A 20249-nucleotide genomic window follows, 5' to 3' on the forward strand; every position below is an offset into this window, starting at 1 on the left:
CATGGAACGATTTCAAGGAACTGATTAAGCGAGTATACTGTAGTCGTGATGACATCCACAAGTTAGAAGTGGAGTTCTTCAATCTGAAGATGACGGGGTCAGAGATAGAAGCGTATACGAAGCGATCCAACGAGCTGGCCATCTTGTGCCCATCTATGGTGGACCCTCCTATCAAGCGCATTGAGTTGTACCTCAGAGGATTAGTACCAGAGATTCAAAGCCATGTGACGTCTGCCAACCTTGCTACTATACAGGATGTTACCCGTCTTGCTCATCGTCTCACAGACCAGGCAGTGGAACAGAACAAGCTGCCTAAACGTATCAGTGCTACTACTACTACTTCTGCTATTCCCAGTGATAACAAGTGAAAATGGGATGGAGCCCCCAGCAAGGGTTCGACTTCAGTACAGTCCCAGACGCAGCAGCAAAAGATTGATGACTATCAGAGCCCTAGTCAGCAATCTTCTGGTAGTCAAAGGCAGGGTGGATATCGAGGAAACCTCCCGAAGTGCAACACATGCAACAAACACCACAATGGTCAGTGCAACAAGGGTCGTTGTCAGAGGTGTCTCAAGATGGGTCATGAAGCCAAGGATTGCAGGAGCTCACGACCTGCGAATCAGAACCATCAACAACAACCACCAACTCCACAGAACCAGCAGCAGCAATAGCAGCGAGGCAATAGGGGATGCTTTCAGTGTGGTGCTGAAGGCCACTTCAAGCGGGACTGCCCCCAGTTAAATCAAAATTAGAAGAACAACAACAATAATCAGGGCAATGGGAACAACAACAGGGGAAACAATGATGGAAATAATGGCGCCAGGGGTCGCGTGTTCGTGCTGGGTCAGGGTGAAGCAAGGAATGATCCTAACGTGGTGATGGGTAAGTTCCTTCTCGATGACTTTTATGTTACTGTTTTATTCGATTCGGGTGCCGATACCAGTTATGTGTCTCTAAAAGTGAGTCAAATGCTTAAACGCACACCAGCACTTTTGAACACCAAGCATGTCGTAGAGTTAGCAAATGGTAAAAGTCTAGAGGCCACACACGTAGTTCAGGGTTGTAATCTCGTCCTCGCTGGTCAGACTTTCTCTATCGATCTCATTCCTATTGTTCTGGGCAGTTTCGACATCGTCATTGGGATGGATTGGTTATCACATCATCGAGCCGAGATCCTTTGCAAGGAAAAGATCATCCGCATTCCTAGTTCAGATGGAGAACCCTTAGTGGTTCATGGCGACAAGAGTGGTGCTGTAGTGGGCATCATCTCCTTTCGCAAGGCCTAGAAGTGTTTGCGCAAGGGCCACACCGCTATTTTAGCACTTATTACGGACACATCAACGAAAGAAAAGAAGATAGAGGATATTCCAGTAGTGCGCGACTTTCCTCGGGTGTTTCCTGAAGATTTACCTGGGTTACCTCCTCACCGCCAGGTTGAATTCCAGATCGAGCTAGCTCCGGGAGCAGCGCCCATAGCTCGAGCACCGTATCGTTTAGCTCAATCAGAACTAGATGAACTGTCTGTGCAATTGCAAGGACTATTGGATAAGGGTTTCATTCGTCCTAGCTCTTCGCCCTAGGGAGCTCCAGTATTGTTTGTGAAGAAGAAAGACGGTACCTTCCGTATGTGCATAGACTACCGCGAGCTCAACAAGGTGACCGTGAAGAATTGCTATCCATTTCCCCGCATTGATGACTTGTTCGACCAGCTGCAAGGGTCGAGATACTATTCAAAGATTGATCTGAGGTCAGGCTACCATTAACTGAGAGTCCTGGACGAGGACGTCTCCAAAACAACATTCAGAACTCGCTATGGCCATTACGAGTTTCTGGTCATGCCATTCGGGTTAACAAACGCGCCTGCAGTCTTCATGGACCTGATGAACAGAGTGTGCAAACCTTACTTAGATAAGTTCGTTATTCTATTCATCGACGACATCCTGATCTACTCTAAGAGTTAGGAAGAACACGAGCAGCATTTACGACTTATTTTGGAACTCCTTCGAACAGAACAGCTGTATGCCAAGTTTTCAAAATGCGACTTCTGGCTTCGCGAAGTCCACTTTCTCAGCCACGTGGTGAACAAGGATGGGATTCATGTTGATCCATCCAAGGTAGACTCGATTAAGAACTGGCCTGTACCTCGCACACTGACGGAAATTCGCCAATTCTTGGGTTTGGCAGGTTACTACAGAAGGTTCATCAAAGACTTCTCAAAGATTGCGCAGCCGCTTACACTATTGACACAGAAGGGTGTCACCTATCGCTGGGGTAATACAGAAGAATCAGCATTTCAGCATTTAAAAGATAGACTTTGTAGCGCACCTATTCTATCCTTGCCTGAAGGCACAGACGACTTTGTGGTTTATTGTGACGCATCAATTCAGGGTCTTGGTTGTGTATTGATGCAGCGGGATAAAGTCATTGCTTATGCTTCGCGCCAACTCAAATTTCATGAAAGAAACTACACTACACACGATTTGGAGCTGGGAGCTGTTATTTTCGCACTTAAGATATGGAGACATTACCTGTACGGTACCAAGTGCACCATCTACACCAATCACAGGAGTCTCGAGCATATCTTCAAGCAAAAGGAACTAAACATGTGTCAACGTCGATGGGTCGAGCTATTGAATGATTACAAATGCGCAATCAAGTACCATCCGGGCAAGGCCAATGTGGTGGCCGACGCCCTCAGTTGAAAGGATACTACACCTAGGCGTGTGCGAGCATTGCAACTCACTATTCAGTCTAGTCTTCCTGCACAGATACAAGATGCTCAGGTAGAAGCATTAAAACCAGAAAACGTCAGGGTTGAGGCCCTACGCGGCTCAAGGCAACGGTTAGAACAAAAGGAAGACGGCGCCTACTATGTAACAGGACGCATCTGGATCCCACTCTATGGCAACCTGCGAGAGCTTGTGATGGATGAAGCACATAAGTCTCGCTACTCAGTACATCCTGGTAAAGATAAGATGTACCACGACCTCAGAACTACGTATTGGTGGCCTAGCATGAAGGCCCACATAGCAACTTACGTCAGCAAGTGTTTGACTTGCACGAGAGTCAAGACGGAATATCAGAAACCATCAGGCCTACTCCAGCAACCAAAGATACCACAATGGAAATGGGAGGAAATTTCCGTGGATTTTGTTACTGGCCTGCCTAGATCTCAACGTGGGAACGATACTATTTGGGTGATCGTGGATTGACTCACAAAGTCTGCACACTTTTTGGCTATTAAAGAAACAGACAAGTTCTCTACTTTAGCAGACATTTACTTAAAGGAAGTGGTTTCGAGGCACGGGTGCCCACCTCTATTATTTCTGATCGTGATGCACGATTTACTTCAGAACTGTGGCAAGCGATGCACAAATCTTTTGGCTCACGATTAGACATGAGCACAGCTTATAACCCTTAGACGGATGGGCAGTCTGAGCGTGCTATTCAAACTCTAGAAGACATGCTACGTGCATGTGTAATCGATTTTGGCAACGGCTGGGAAAAACATCTCCCTTTGGTGGAGTTTTCGTATAATAACAGTTACCACACCAGCATTTAAGCCGCTCCATTTGAGGCATTGTACAGGCGTAAATGCCAATCACCTCTTTGTTGGGCAGAGGTGGGTGATAGTCAGATCACGGGTCCAGAACATGTAGTAGACGCAACGGAAAGGATTGCTCAGATACGACAACGAATGGCGGCAGCTCGTGACCGTCAGAAAAGCTACGCTGATAAGCGCAGGAAACCACTCGAGTTCTAGGTTGGGGATCGAGTGCTACTCAAAGTCTCACCGTGGAAAGGTGTTGTTCGTTTTGGCAAACGAGGCAAGCCCAATCCGCGATATGTCGGACCGTTTGAAATCATCGAGAAAATAGGCAAGGTGGCCTACAAACTGGACCTACCAGCAGAACTTGATGGAGTTCACAACGTATTTCACGTGTCAAATCTGAAGAAGTGTCTGTCAGATGAGACCCTCATAGTTCCTTTGAAGGAGCTTACTATCAACGATCAGTTGCGATTCGTCGAGGAACCTGTTGAAATCACGGACCGGGATGTTAAGGTCCTCAAGCACACCAGAATACCTCTTGTTCGAGTTCGTTGGAACTCCCGTCGTGGCCCAGAGTTCACCTGGGAACGAGAAGACCAAATGAAACTCAAATATCCCCAGTTGTTCGAGAACAATGCAACCACTACTGAGGCTGAAGCTACTACAGAATTTCGGGATGAATTTCCAAATCAACGGGGGGATGATGTGACACCCCAGGAAAACCAGTAAACAACACAACTAGCTTCCTCAGTAACCGCATGCTAAATTTCGGGACGAAATTTCTTTCAACTTGGGGATAATGTGACAACTCGTATTTCAAACCTCTCATTGTACTTTGATTATGTGATTATGTGAACTTGTTGATTAATTGAATGTTATGTGTTATGTGATTATGTGTCACGAACGTATGTATGTAATATGATAACATTACACGAACCGATCGCACAACAACAATAACCCAATCGCACAAGCCCATTTGGGCCATATTCCTTGTATTTGGATCAAGGGCAGCCCATGATGGGTTCAGCCCACTCTCTTTTACACGCATAACACTTAGGAGAAAGGGTATACTCCTCATAACATTGCAAAACACAAAACACACACAAAACCCTAGTTCTCTACTCCCCTCTCTCTCTTGTTCAACGGCAATCCTCATAGCCGAAGCCTCATCTCGTGAAGCTTTCTTGATCGGATCACCTTTGTGTTACCTTCTAACCGGTTAGTGTTTAACTATCGATTGTATGTTATGTGATGTTGTGATATACATGTTCCATGTGATGATTTAAGGATGATACATGATCGACTTTGGTATGAAATCGGCTCACATGTATAGTGTTGTAGATCAATATAGGGTTGTTAATCACATGAAGTTGTTGATGATCTAGATTCGATTGCATGATTTAATCGGCTGTAGACAAGTATATATATGGATGATTGGTTGGGTTATTACGTTAATAAGCATACTAGTAACCAAGAACATGAATCTTGTTAATATGTTTAAGTGTTGTGATTATTGCTCGTGTGTTATTCATATTTAGGGTTCATGAGAATCGATTGGAATATGCTTAATTTGATCGATTGTATGCTAAATGGATAGTTAGAAACTGTTGATTGATAAATTGTAAATTTGGAAACTGTTGAATGATTGTAACCGAATAGCATAATATCCGGATAGTAAAACGGATCGCACGAGTTTCCTCTCAGTCGCACAAGATCAGGTCACATAAGACCTGATCTGATCGCACAAAGTAAATCGCACAAGCCGGGTACAATCACATTAGGCACAGTGTACTACCAGGACATGCATGATCGCACAAGACTTGTGGATCGCACAAGACAGTGCCGATCGCACAAGGCTTGGGCCACACACAAACAATCGGACTGTTTGGCCTTAAAGCCCAATATCCCCTCGCACAACCCAACTGGATCGCACAAGTCGTTCGGATCGCACAATTTTGTCCGAACCGCACAAGATCAACCTTTGCTATTTATTGGGTCGTACATGTATGTTTGGGCTTTCTGTTCGTGTGGGCCGGGTATATGATTGGATCACACAATATGTTGTGGATCGCACAAGGTTGTGCTGAACGCACAACATGTTGGGCCAGAACGTTGTTGGGCTTCAGTAGTGACTCGTACAAATGGTTCAGCCCAAACCATTTGGACCGCACAAGTGAATCGTAGGTCTAGTTAGCTGATCTGTTTATCGTATTCTAAGTGTAAGCCATGATTGTTACTTGTTAGTTCTATGTAAACTTATGTGCACTACTTGAACCAAAACCTGACTTCTTCGGTAACCATGTTAGGACGTGGTTGACCACATATAGCTCAAGTGACCTTTTGTTTATCTGCCGAGCAAACCAAGGTGAGTTCACACTCTTTCCAAGGCAAGGGATTCCCAAGGGTTGGGAATGGGTAAATGAACTAAATAGTAATTACGACCATTGATGTGTGTAAAATGCAACATATAAATCACATCAATTAAGGCATAAAACTAACCCTTTTTAAGTACTAATGTTGGAAAAAGAGTGTTTTTGTCTTCCTTTTGTATTTTCAGGATGAAATGAGCTCAAAATCACAAAAGAAGCAAAAAGACAACTAATTCTAGCATAATTACAAGAAAAGGAACAAAAGTAGACTGCCCGGACCCTCAACGGCACCTCCCAAGGCAAAGGAGAAGAAACAGAGTCTGAACACGCCCCGTGTCCAGCGAACACGGGGGCGTGCCCAGAAAACAGCAGAAAAGACAAACCAGTAGAAGCTTCCATTGCCCACCACGGGGCCGTGTCCAGCGGGCACGGGGGCGTGGTGAAAGTACAGCAGGCGCATTAATTGTAATTGCGAATTACAATTAATGAAGAGAGAGAATGTCAGACGGGCACGGGGCCGTGTCCAGCGGACACGGGGCCGTGTCCAGCCTTCTGTTCAGCCTATAAATAGAGGAGCTTGGTTTCATTCTCTCACATCCCTTGGCACACCACCTCTCTCACACTTCATCCACCACCCACCACCACCATAACACCATCATCCACCACCATCATCCATTGTCCATCGTAGAGTGTGTGAGTCGTCTCGGGATCCAAGATTGATAGTAAGAGTTCTTGACAATCAAGGCCATGTTTGCCTAAGTCTCTTACATCACTTGGTGAAGACAAGTGTTTAGTATAATACTTTTTATTTTTAATCTTTTGCACTTTTTATTTGGTTTTGTATTAATGACTTTAATAACTAGTTACTTATGTTGAAGGTGATCTTTCCTTATCGTTTGTCCGTGGTGTCTTGGCATTATTTTACTGTCTATATAAAATAAAAGATTTTCACCATTCATATCTCCACGGTCTATATGGAGGTATGTTGGCTACCTGGTCGGGGGTTAAGGGAACGGTTTGGTAAGGGTCTTGCCCTTGTTCAGCGTTTAGAGGTCCTGCTTGGGACCTGGGTCAAATTTAGTAGGATCTCCTTCAATACCCATAGGTATTGGATGGCGGGGATCCAAACTCTTTGACCCCCTCATAAGTTAACTACTATTAATACTATAACCCGGCTATTTAGGACTGTATCCCTGCTGACTCAGACTACTTAGCCGAGGGTAACGTCACCGCCGAAAGCGGGGCCTACCACAATTTGCATTAATAACTTAATTCATTATCTTTCAATAATCCGACCCTTTAGGATTGTATCCTTGCTGACTCAAACTACTGGGTTGAGGGTAACGTCGCCTTCAAAAGAGGGGCCTACTACAATAACTAAGATAATCTCTTAAACAAGTGCAAAAGCGCGAAAATAATCAAAGGTTATACTAATACACGTGTTGGATCCAAGTGATTCATCTTGTCTATCTGTTTTTATTTTATTTTACTTTTCAGCATTTAGTTAGTTTTTATTTTTCTTAGTTTAAAACATCTTTCTAACTTTTTGATTTGGTTAGACGTTGAGGATAAACCGGTACTAAAAGCTCTTGTGTCCTTGGACGACCTCGGTATCTTACCAACACTATACTACGTCCACGATGGGTGCACTTGCCCATATGTGTGTTTAGTGTTAGTAAATATCGTGTTTTATAAATTTAAAACTTGGCTAAAAGTGTAAAAAGGGGCTTAAATATACATCTAAAATATATCGCACTACACACGCATCAAGTTTTTGGCGCCGTTGCCGGGGACACAAGGATTTTAAGAAAGCTTAAAATCGACGGCCTAATCAGTTTTTCAAAACCTTTTCAAAACGCGCGCACATTTTTCTGCATTTTAGTTTAGTTTGCATTCACAGTAGTCTGAACACGGGGCCGTGCTCGCTGAACACGCCCCCGTGCTGCATATTTTTAGTTAGATACCCAGATACAGAGTCTGAACACGGGGCCGTGCTCACTGAACACGCCCCCGTGCTCAACGTGACCAGTAACTTTAATTAAAACGCCCAGATACAGACCCTGACCACGGGGCCGTGTTCACCCAACACGGGGCCGTGTCCAGCTTCTGTTTCCGTCTTTATTTTTGTTTTCTGGTCCCGAGACTCAGTTGTGGTCTGTTGAGTGATTCTTATGGATCAATACTCAAGAGGTTACAACTACACCTATGATGAGGATGATTATAAGGGTAATTATTGCACTAATTGTCGTAACGCACGCTCGGTTCAATATAATAACTCATATCAACCATCCAATTCATACAACCATTATGAGGAGCCCAGGTACGAACCATCAACTTCATACACATCCTATGAAGACCAAAGGTATGAACCTCCTCCCTCAAACTCATATTTTGATGAACCAAGGTATGAGCCTTCATACTCATACTTTGATGACTCAAGATATGAGCCACCACCTTCATACTCTTATTATGAGGAACCATGGCATGAACAACCCACCTCATATGGGTACTATGAAGAACAAAGTTTCGATCCTTATCCATCATATACTTACAATGAAGAACAATGGTGTGAACCATCTACTTCATATGAGAATTATGAGGAACCAAGGATCGAACAACCGGATTCAAGCTTTGAGGATCAAAATTCTTTTTCTCTCACCGAAGTAACTAATAGGATATTGGAACAACTTAAAACTATCGAACGTTATATAAAAGAATCTCGCGCAAGGGAAGAGGAATCCCGCGCAAGAGAAGAGTTAAAAAAAGATGATAACGTAGAGGTAGTTGAAAGTGTAAAAATGGAAGAACAAGAAAGTGAAAAACCGACACATGAGTTAAACAACGAAAGAGGTGAGTCCGATAATGTTAAAATTCAAGAAGAGTCTAGTTTTGAGGAAATTATTCTCTTGTCACCTACTTTCGAAAATCATTGTTTAATAACCCCTCATGCCAAGTTTTTAAAAGAGTTAAACACTAGTGCTAAAATCAAAGACTTAGTAAGTGTTAAGTTAACTAATGATCAAACCTCGCTAATAAAAGAAGATCCTTTTGAAATTAACATTACACCGGTTCCATGTTTCTTTCAAAATTCATTTATTAGTAATATCACCATCGATAAAGATCTTTGTGTTAACATAATGCCTAACTACATTTTTGAAAAATTAAGTGTTAGTGATTTTACTCCACTTCAAATACCCATTTTTCTATCCGATCGGAAAGTGATAAAATCAATCGGTGTAGTTGAAGATGTTTTGGTTCAAACAAATCAAATGGTGATCCCAACCGACTTCGTCATCCTTGATGACGCCCCATTAGTCTTGGGAAAACCTTTTGTACAAACTCATAAAGCTTTGAAAAACCGGAAATTCAACAATCTACCTCTTCAACTAGGGGCATTCAAAAGGAGCATAGATCTTGAGCGTTCAATGAAATATCCTTTTGGCAACAATGACCCCCTAATTGAAGATGAAGCTGAACCACCCGATACGACCAACGAAGAAGACCACTTTGTCGAAGAAGAGATAGCCATAGAACAAACCTTTAAGATTCTTAATCTAGATGAGCCACAAAATAAGGTGTCTTCTAAAGACCCACCCATTGAGCTCAAAGAACTTCCTAAAGGTTTGGAATATGCTTTTCTAGGCAAAGACGGTAGTTTACCTGTAATTATTTCATCTAAATTAAGTAACATAGAAAAAGAAAAATTAGTTAACCTACTTAAAAAACACAAAAACGCGATCACTTGGAAGCTTGTAGATATTAAAGGAATAAGCCCTTCCATGTGCACGCACAAAATTCTAATGAACGATGACTACAAAACGGTAATTCAACCACAACGAAGAGTGAACCCCAATGTTCAAGAAGTGGTTAAGAATGAAGTCATCAAACTACTCGACGCTGGACTAATCTACCCTATCTCCGATAGCCCGTGGGTAAGTCCCGTTCAAGTAGTCCCAAAGAAAGGAGGTATGACGGTAATAACTAACGAGAAAAATGAATTAATACCAACAAGAACCGTCACAGGATGGAGAGTTTGTATAGATTATAGACGATTAAATGAAGCGACAAGGAAAGACCACTTTCCTTTGCCCTTCATTGACCAAATGTTAGAAAGATTATCCGGTCATAAATTTTATTGTTTCTTAGATGGTTTTTCAGGTTACTTTCAAATACCGATAGCACCAGAAGACCAAGAGAAAACAACTTTCACATGTCCCTACGGAACTTTCGCATATCGGCGCATGCCATTCGGTCTATGTAATGCACCTGCAACATTCCAACGTTGTATGGTCGCCATTTTCCATGATATGATCGAAAAGACAATGGAAGTCTTCATGGATGACTTTTCCATCTTTGGAGACTCATATGACCAATGCCTCGATAATCTTGAACGAATGCTATCCCGATGTGAGGAAACTAACCTCGCCCTTAACTGGGAAAAATGCCATTTCATGGTAACAGAGGGAATAGTACTCGGTCACAAAATCTCAAGCGAAGGAATGGAAGTTGATCGAGCAAAAATAGAAACTATTTCTCGATTACCTCCTCCATCCTTCGTACGAGCAATCAGAAGTTTCCTAGGACATGCCGGATTTTATAGAAGATTTATCAAAGACTTTTCAAAAATTTCAAGGCCTCTAACAAAATTACTTGAAAAAGATGCACCCTTCATCTTTGACAAGGAATGCAATCAAGCATTTCTAACCCTCAAGGAAATGCTAGTCAATGCACCTATCATGATAGCGCCAGATTGGAAATTTCCTTTCGAAATCACGTGTGATGCAAGTGACTTTGCTGTTGGAGCAGTCTTGGGACAAAGAAAAGAAAAGCATTTCCACCCAATTTATTATGCTAGTAAAACTCTTAATGACGCACAAGAAAATTATACAACTACAGAAAAAGAATTACTAGCAGTGGTATTTGCTTTTGATAAATTTCGTTCTTATCTTGTTCTTTCTAAAACAGTAGTCTATACAGACCATGCAGCCATCAGGTACCTCTTCAAGAAGCAAGACGCAAAACCCCGTTCGATCAGATGGATTCTACTCCTCCAAGAATTCGACATCGAAATCAAGGACAAAAGAGGAGCAGAAAACACTGCTGCAGATCATCTCTCGCGCTTAGAAGACCCAGCTTTGGAGACAACCAGAGACGAGCAAATCAACGAGAAATTTCCCACGGAATCCTTGGAAATGATGGAAAGTAGACAAGAGCCATGGTATGCCGACTACGCTAATTTCCTAGCTAGCGGTATAGTCACCAAAGGATGGCCACATCATCAAAGAAAGAAATTCTTTGCTGATGTGAAGCATTACTTTTGGGAAGACCCCTATCTTTTCAAAATGTGTGCCGACCAGCTCATCCGAAGGTGTGTCCATGGTAATGAAGCACGAAGAATTCTCCGTCATTGTCATGAAGGTCCATACGGAGGACATCATGGTGCCACAAGTACCGCACGAAAGGTATTTGACTCGGGATTTTACTGGCCAACCATTTACAAGGATGCACAAAACCTTGTAAAGACATGTGATGCCTGCCAGAGATCAGGTAATATTTCTTCCAAAAACGAAATGCCTCAAAATGGCATTCTCGTCTGTGAAATCTTTGATGTGTGGGGACTCGATTTCATGGGGCCTTTCCCACCTTCAAAGGGAAACAAATATATACTTGTGGCGGTCGATTACTTGTCTAAATGGGCGGAGGCCGAGGCTCTTCCAACGAATGATGGAAGAGTAGTGGTAAAATTTCTGAAAAAACTGTTTTCTCGCTTCGGGACACCAAAGGCTTTAATAAGTGATAGAGGTACCCATTTTTGCAATCATCAACTCGAAAAAATATTAACAAGGTATGGGGTCTATCACCGGGTCTCAACAGCATATCACCCTCAAACAAATGGGCAAGCCGAAGTGACTAATCGAGGTTTAAAACGAATACTTGAAAAAACCGTAGGAATAAATAAAAAAGAATGGGCCGACAAATTAGACGACGCTTTATGGGCTTTTCGAACTGCTTATAAAACCACTATAGGCACAACCCCATATAAACTCGTCTATGGAAAAAGTTGTCACTTTCCAGTAGAAATAGCTCACAAAGCCTACTGGGCAATAAAAAATGTGAACTTAGATTTAGAAAATGCCGGTAAAAATCGATTTTGTCAAATAAATGAATTAGACGAGCTAAGGAATTGTGCATATTCTAACTCCGAAATTTATAAGGAAAGAATGAAAAATTTACACGATAAATATATTAAATCTAATGAATTTCGGGTAGGAGATCAAGTTCTATTGTTTAATTCACGACTTCGATTATTTCCTGGTAAGCTAAAATCTAGGTGGTCAGGACCTTTTTCTGTCGCCCATGTTTTTCCACACGGTGCAGTAGAAATTAAAACTCGAAATGGGATACCATTTAAAGTCAATGGCCAACGGCTAAAACTCTACCAAGGATCCATTGAGGATGAGGAAGAGGAGATCTCACTTCAAACGATTAACGAATAAACTCATACCCGACATGTTACAGGTAAGTGTACGTTTAGAAACCGGTAAGTCTTCTAGCCATTTTCGGAAATAAGGGGCATGCACACGAGCACACACAAAAAAAAAAAAAATTTTTGCTCGGCACGGGGCCGTGTCCGCCGGACACGGGGCCGTGTCGAGGCAACTGTCGGGATAAAACCCTCTTTTCCTATCAGTTACACCATTCCACACGCCCCGTATAGCCGAAAACGCTCTGGTTTGAAGCGATTTTCTGCAGTTTTTCAACGTCACCACTGAATCTAACAACGTCAAGGTATGATTCTATTCTCTTTAGTAGTTAGATTAGTTACTTGCATGTAGTTAAAACATCAAAAATTGGGGAAAATCTAGGGTTCTTCATGTTCATCCGGATCGAACTCAAAAATTTTTGATGAAATTTGTTAGTAGTAGTTTAGATTAGTATAGTAGGAAGTAAATAGACAAGTATTGTTGATAGATTTGTTCGATTTCCAACTAAAACCCCAAACCCTTGTTCTTGAACCGAAAAACACGAAATCGACAGGGTAAACGGTTTGTTTTGGAAAAAAAGACACTTAGGGTTTCATTTTCGGGGGAAACCGCTACTATTGGGCTAAAAATTTTCAGGTTTTCGAAACCGGGACGAAAAATGGAATTTTTGGGTTATAGACGCCTGGACACGGGGTCGTGTCCGCTGAACACGGGGCCGTGTCCAGCCCACTGTTTGCAGTTTCACTCTGATTTTCCTTGTTTCGTACTAACTTTTGATGTATTCTTCTCAGATGTCGAAATTCACGAGGTTTAACGCAAGTGAACTGGACGCTAGGGCACGACACGAGGTTCTACAAACAAGACCGGAAGAGTACCCAAGGCGGGCGTGTACCGACTTGCTAACCATGGTGAATCAACTTGACCGCTTCAATAACATTGTGAGGGGTCCACTGCATGTCGCATTGACCACCCGACTACGGTCGGTGCATCAATGCACGATGGAGTTCTACAGCACCTTCATTTTCAACTCGAGATGTGACCCGTTTGACCATGACGCAGTCACATTCCGATGTGGAGGGACCACGTTCACAACCTCCATGGCACAGTTTGGATCTATCATAGGGCTATACAATGAAGAGGAAGCGGGGAATGAAGAGAATACTGGGGGATTACGAGACTTGGATGCAACTGAACGCCAAGCCGCATGGGCTCAAATAGGTGAAGGAATCTACAACCCAAGCAGCACCAAAAGCACCAAACTGAGGGACCCGCTATACCGCTACATCCACAGGCTCCTCACGTACTCGCTAAACCAACGCCACGACAGTAGTGGCGTTGTTGGGTTGAAAGATTTGGTTGTCCTTCACTGCATCCACAACCAAAAGCCTCTCGATGTTCCTTATCTCTTGCTGCGAAACATGCACCTAAATCGCCTTGCTCATGCTCCTACACCGATCTTCTTCGGGGGATGGGTGTACCGTCTTTTCAAGCATTTCACGAATATCCCAAGGTCCTTTGAAAGGAGTCCATGGTCGGGACGGGTCGATTACCACATTTGCCGAGCCATGAACTTGCTTTATGAAGCAGAGGACGGGACGGTGAGCTTTCAAAGGACGCAAGGCTATGCATGGAACCCGCAGGAGGCTCTAGTTCTTCATGCACCACCTCCCCATTTTCAGTACCCACCCCAAGGCGATCCGGGTCAATCCTCCTCTCAAGGAGGCGGTTTTCCTAACTTTCAAAGTTTACATGATCTTTTGCAGGAAAACCTTATGTGCACCAGGAACACCTACAATCTCGCCAACAACACATACCACCGGGTTGGAGCTATCGAGCGCAACGTCAACGATATACAAGATGATATCGGTAGCATCCGGGAGTACATGGCGAGGCATGGGGGCGGAGGTGATGGTAGTGATGAAGACATGGAGTAGGAGGCTTGGAGGAACAAGGGGCTGGTTGGTGATGAGCCCACAGGTTTAAGTGCCCTTCTCTCTATCAAACAATTCATGGCCTGCGTGCCATTTGTCGAACAATTTACTTTCCCTAACTATTTCTTTTATCTTTGTTTTATTTTTACTTTATGCTTGGATGATACTTAACGATGGTAATTTAGGATGGTTTGTGCTTGTTTGGTTTGGTATTGAGTGATTAAACAGGTGCAATGCAAGGGTTAGAGTGCTAAACATTAGCACTTGCAGCCCCAGAATGGAGAAACCGGGAGAAAAAACCTATTTTTCAGGCTCACAGACTGTCCACACGGGGACGTGTCCAGCCGACACGCCCCCGTGTTCATCTCCCAGACCTGCTGTTTGGTTACTGACCTGCAAATTTTCGCCAGACACGAGGCCGTGTCCAGCCAACACGCCCCCGTGTTCACCTTCTGTAAGTTTTCAGTACTGGCAGTTCACCACGGGGCCGTGTCCAATGGACACGGGGCCGTGTCCAGGATACCAGTAACACAAAACTTTGCTTTTAAACCCACTTTTACACATTCTAATCAACCAAAAACATTATTTTTTGGCACATTGAGGACAATGTGTAATTTAAGTGTGGGGGGGATGCTAAAACCTTGAAATTTTGCAAATCCTAAACACAAGCCTTACACAAAACTCTATTGGAACCGCTAAACACCCCAAATTTTTTCAAAAACTTTTTCATTTTTTTATTTATTTACTTGTTTTAGTTTAAGTTGGGAATAACAAGTTCTAAAAAGGTTATATTTTTACAAGTTTACAACCGATAGCGTCGTGATAACAAAGAACCAACATAAGAAAATTATGAAACGGCATAACAAGTCTAGTTAAAAATTCGATTATATATACTTGATCACATTAAAAAACCCATTCCTACAAAAGTGAGTTTTGAGCCTTTATTGAGCATAAAAATATACACATTTAGACTAAATGCTCATTTTTCGTTTCTTGTGTGAATAGCCGCTTGGTTCTTACAAATCTAGAACTTGCCACGACGATACATTCCCGGTCCTTACCAACTTAAACCCAAGTAAGTAAATGATGGAGGCATTAGGACTAACCATTTTTTTTTCAAAACCATTATTTTTCATTTTTTTATCACCTACCCAAAATCCCCTAGATAGCCCTTTTGAGCCTAAACCTTTCATTTCAATACCCCAAAAACCCTTTTTTTTACCCACCAAAAACCTTTTTTATTTTTCACCCTTTATTTTAGTAACAAGCTCGGTTTTTCGTAAACTCGCCTTTTTACGTGACGAAAAAAAAAATTTAAATATGATGAAGTCAAAAACAAACAAAAGCTATATAAAAGCTTGTTTGGAGAAATACTTCAGAATAAAAAGTCACTAAAAAAAGGTATATTACGAAAACCGATGCTTTTTACGATTTTCGCCCTTTTTACTAACCACTAACCCAACCACCCACCTTTAACCCAAGCCTAACCCTTCACCCCAAAAGTCCTCTTGATATTTACAAAGGTAAAAAGTTAAAAAGGAGGAGGATTGATTGCTTGGCAAGCCTATGGAAGGCGTAAGTTCCATGCCGCTCTCGAGTGATTCACTAAAATATACACTTTCGGTCGAGTGTTGAGTGATCCCCCGTGAGGTATGTGAACTTGTATATAAATGGAATTTTAATAAGGCATGCTACGCCCAAATAAGTAATTTATCTTATGAAACGTTCAAAATAAATCATAACGAATAGGATTGTAAATAAATAAAAATAAAACTTACAAAGACCTTGGATTCCCGACACTCTAGGACAAGCTAAAAAACTTCTCTTCTGCCTATTCCATTTGGGAGTGTAAGCTACATTTAAAGAGTTTTGCTTGAGGACAAGCAAAAGTTCAAGTGTGGGGGTATTTGATGTGTGTAAAATACAACATATAAATCACATCAATTAAGGCATAAAACTAACCCTTTTTAAGTACTAATGCTGGAAAAAGAGTGTTTTTGTCTTCCTTTTGTATTTTCAGGATGAAATGAGCTCAAAATCACAAAAGAAGCAAAAAGACAACTAATTCTAGCATAATTACAAGAAAAGGAACAAAAGTAGACTGCCCGGACCCTCAACGGCACCTCCCAAGGCAAAGGAGAAGAAACAGAGTCTGAACACGCCCCGTGTCCAGCGAACACGGGGGCGTGCCCAGGAAGCAGCAGAAAAGACAAACCAGTAGAAGCTTCCATTGCCCACCACGGGGCCGTGTCCAGCGGGCACGGGGGCGTGGTGAAAGTACAGCAGGCGCATTAATTGTAATTGCGAATTACAATTAATGAAGAGAGAGAATGTCAGACGGGCACGGGGCCGTGTCCAGCGGACACGGGGCCGTGTCCAGCCTTCTGTTCAGCCTATAAATAGAGGAGCTTGGTTTCATTCTCTCTCATCCCTTGGCACACCACCTCTCTCACACTTCATCCACCACCCACCACCACCATAACACCATCATCCACCACCATCATCCATTGTCCATCGTAGAGTGTGTGAGTCGTCTCGGGATCCAAGATTGATAGTAAGAGTTCTTGACAATCAAGGCCATGTTTGCCTAAGTCTCTTACATCACTTGGTGAAGACAAGTGTTTAGTATAATACTTTTTATTTTTAATCTTTTGCACTTTTTATTTGGTTTTGTATTAATGACTTTAATAACTAGTTACTTATGTTGAAGGTGATCTTTCCTTATCGTTTGTCCGTGGTATCTTGGCATTATTTTACTGTCTATATAAAATAAAAGATTTTCACCATTCATATCTCCACGGTCTATATGGAGGTATGTTGGCTACCTGGTCGGGGGTTAAGGGAACGGTTTGGTAAGGGTCTTGCCCTTGTTCAGCGTTTAGAGGTCCTGCTTGGGACCTGGGTCAAATTTAGTAGGATCTCCTTCAATACCCATAGGTTTTGGATGGCGGGGATCCAAACTCTTTGACCCCCTCATAAGTTAACTACTATTAATAATATAACCCGGCTATTTAGGACTGTATCCCTGCTGACTCAGACTACTTAGCCGAGGGTAACGTCACCGCCGAAAGCGAGGCCTACCACAATTTGCATTAATAACTTAATTCATTATCTTTCAATAATCCGACCCTTTAGGATTGTATCCTTGCTGACTCAAACTACTGGGTTGAGGGTAACGTCGCCTTCAAAAGAGGGGCCTACTACAATAACTAAGATAATCTCTTAAACAAGTGCAAAAGCGCGAAAATAATCAAAGGTTATACTAATACACGTGTTGGATCCAAGTGATTCATCTTGTCTATCTGTTTTTATTTTATTTTACTTTTCAGCATTTAGTTAGTTTTTATTTTTCTTAGTTTAAAACATCTTTCTAACTTTTTGATTTGGTTAGACGTTGAGGATAAACCGGTACTAAAAGCTCTTGTGTCCTTGGACGACCTCGGTATCTTACCAACACTATACTACGTCCACGATGGGTGCACTTGCCCATATGTGTGTTTAGTGTTAGTAAATATCATGTTTTATAAATTTAAAACTTGGCTAAAAGTGTAAAAAGGGGCTTAAATATACATCTAAAGTATATCGCACTACACACGCATCAACCATCCTCCGTGGGTAGGGTGCCAAGAATACACACTGGACCAAACCTCTATCATTGAAGTCCCTCATTATATCGACTTAATCGCCGAGGCCTATGGTGAGCGGGTCATTAGTTAATAGCGCTATTAGGTTTAACAAACCTCACACCGTGTCGTTCGAACGGGCGTGTACTAATGGACTATGGGCAAAGGGTCAATGCTGATAGACATTGACTTAGGACACCTCTTACATTTTCGTAGCAGTCGATACACACGGTCTGGTAACACATGGGAAGCCCCCACTAATCTTCGCACACATGTCTGGGAGACCGCGATACGAAATAATATGATACATGGTTTACAAAACAAACATATGATTTACGAAACGAATACTTTAACCAAACAACCAACTGTGAACTCGCTCAACTTTGTTGTTGACTCGTTGTTACATGCCTTGCAGGTCGTTAGGTACTCATGGAGCTTGCACAGGGAGGCGCGGTCGTTGTGGGACATGGCAGTGTGTGCCATGCTAAAAACATTACCTTATTTCGTACTTAATACTTACATTGGGTTTTACAATTATGCTTCCGCTAGACACTTAACTATGTTTTTGATTTGAAACACCTTTCATATTGTGTGGTTGAATTTTACTTATTGCTTGTTATGCTCAATATGATTGATGGCTTGATCCTAGTCAGTCACGCCTCCAAGCGGTGGTACTCCGCGTGTGGACTTTGGGGGTGTGACACGACACATTGTTATAATCCACAGTATTAAGGGAGATTACAATGCTTCTATCAACCAATTACCCCAAATCGGTATTTGTCACTCGACTGTATCTGTGACTATGGTCAGATTACCCATTGGCTAACTCGTTGTCCAATGGTGACGGGAAACAAGTTATGTATACAAAACCCTACATACCGGCAGTAATTGAAGATTACAAAAACTTAATCCCTGTAATTATAACTTTAAAACCAAACATGATTTTGAAAGCAAATTTGGTAAAAAGAGAATGACTCACATTGCAGATTTATACGGGCAGCTTTTAGCCTACTGATTATAGCCTGATTAACCTAATTTCAAATAACAATGCACACGAAAACTAGGTCAGTAACTAATACAGCATTTACGATAACTCACGAGATACAACCCTCACTACGAATGACAAAGTGCCATACTAAACATCCATCGAATTCACGACGAATGACAAAGTATAACCCTGATGCGGGCAGCACTTAAACATCCATTGGATAGTTTTAATCGATCGGATATTGAATCGTAGCAGCGATCGAGTTATTACCCTGTTTGTCGCGGCAGCGTTTCGTGTTCGTGTGTGTTTTGTAGTAATTGAATGATATCTCAACGTACAGAATGAATTCTAACGTCGAACCAACTCCAAAACTCAAGTGCCAACCTCCCCTATTTATACTAGAAATTGGTCTCCCTCGCGTGGCGCGAGGGCCTGTCGCGTGGCGCGAGGGGACCCCTTCCAGCATAGGGTTGCCACGTTCATTTGTAGCCTAGGTGAGTTGGTCGTTCGACTTAATTCGATTCCTACAGCAAACTGTCGAGATAATATCAACTAGGGTTTACCCCCCCCCCTGAGTTTTAGGGGCCCTGATCCTGATTCCGATTGTTTTGAAAATTTTAGGGTTTATGCAGGATCACTTGGGGGTCTCAATTAGGGTTTCCTATTGGACAAATAAAATAATAATTAATAGTTTTGGTGAGATTTGTTACAACCAGGGTGGCCCATGAGGTGACTATGTCTTACAGCCGGAGGCCCGGTGCAAAATTTGCTAGGTTAGAGTCATCCTACCCCGTTACACGCATGTTAATGGCCTTGCAAACCATTAATCGATCTGTTTCCTTGTTTTGCTTTCATACCGGGGTTTTTCAAGTACATACAAACTTACTTACAAATGTTTCAAAGGTTTATTCACAAACACACACATGAACTCGCTCAACGTTTGTTGATGTTTTCAGAATACATGTATTTCAGGGAATTAGTAGTGGATCGGGTGGGCGTTGGATGTTTCAAGCTGCGTTAAGAATAAAAGATGTCATCCATGGTCTTAGGGTTTGGCCAGTGTGTCTTATTCCTGGGCGAGACACGTCTTCCAAATCCTGGTTTAATTTAATGTCATTTGTCGAGTCTTTGTGAACTTTTAAACAAGTTGCATGGTTTGTACTCGTATTTGAATTTCTATGTTTTAAGACAATGTTGTCATGTTTTTAAACTTAATTTATGGATGAACATCTATGGTTTTTATCATTTAGTTGTTGTTATGATTGAATGCAATGGTATTAAGAAAGTCACAACATAATCACGC

The sequence above is a fragment of the Helianthus annuus genome, chromosome 16 (assembly GCF_002127325.2).
Source record: "Helianthus annuus cultivar XRQ/B chromosome 16, HanXRQr2.0-SUNRISE, whole genome shotgun sequence".
NCBI lineage: Eukaryota > Viridiplantae > Streptophyta > Magnoliopsida > Asterales > Asteraceae > Helianthus > Helianthus annuus.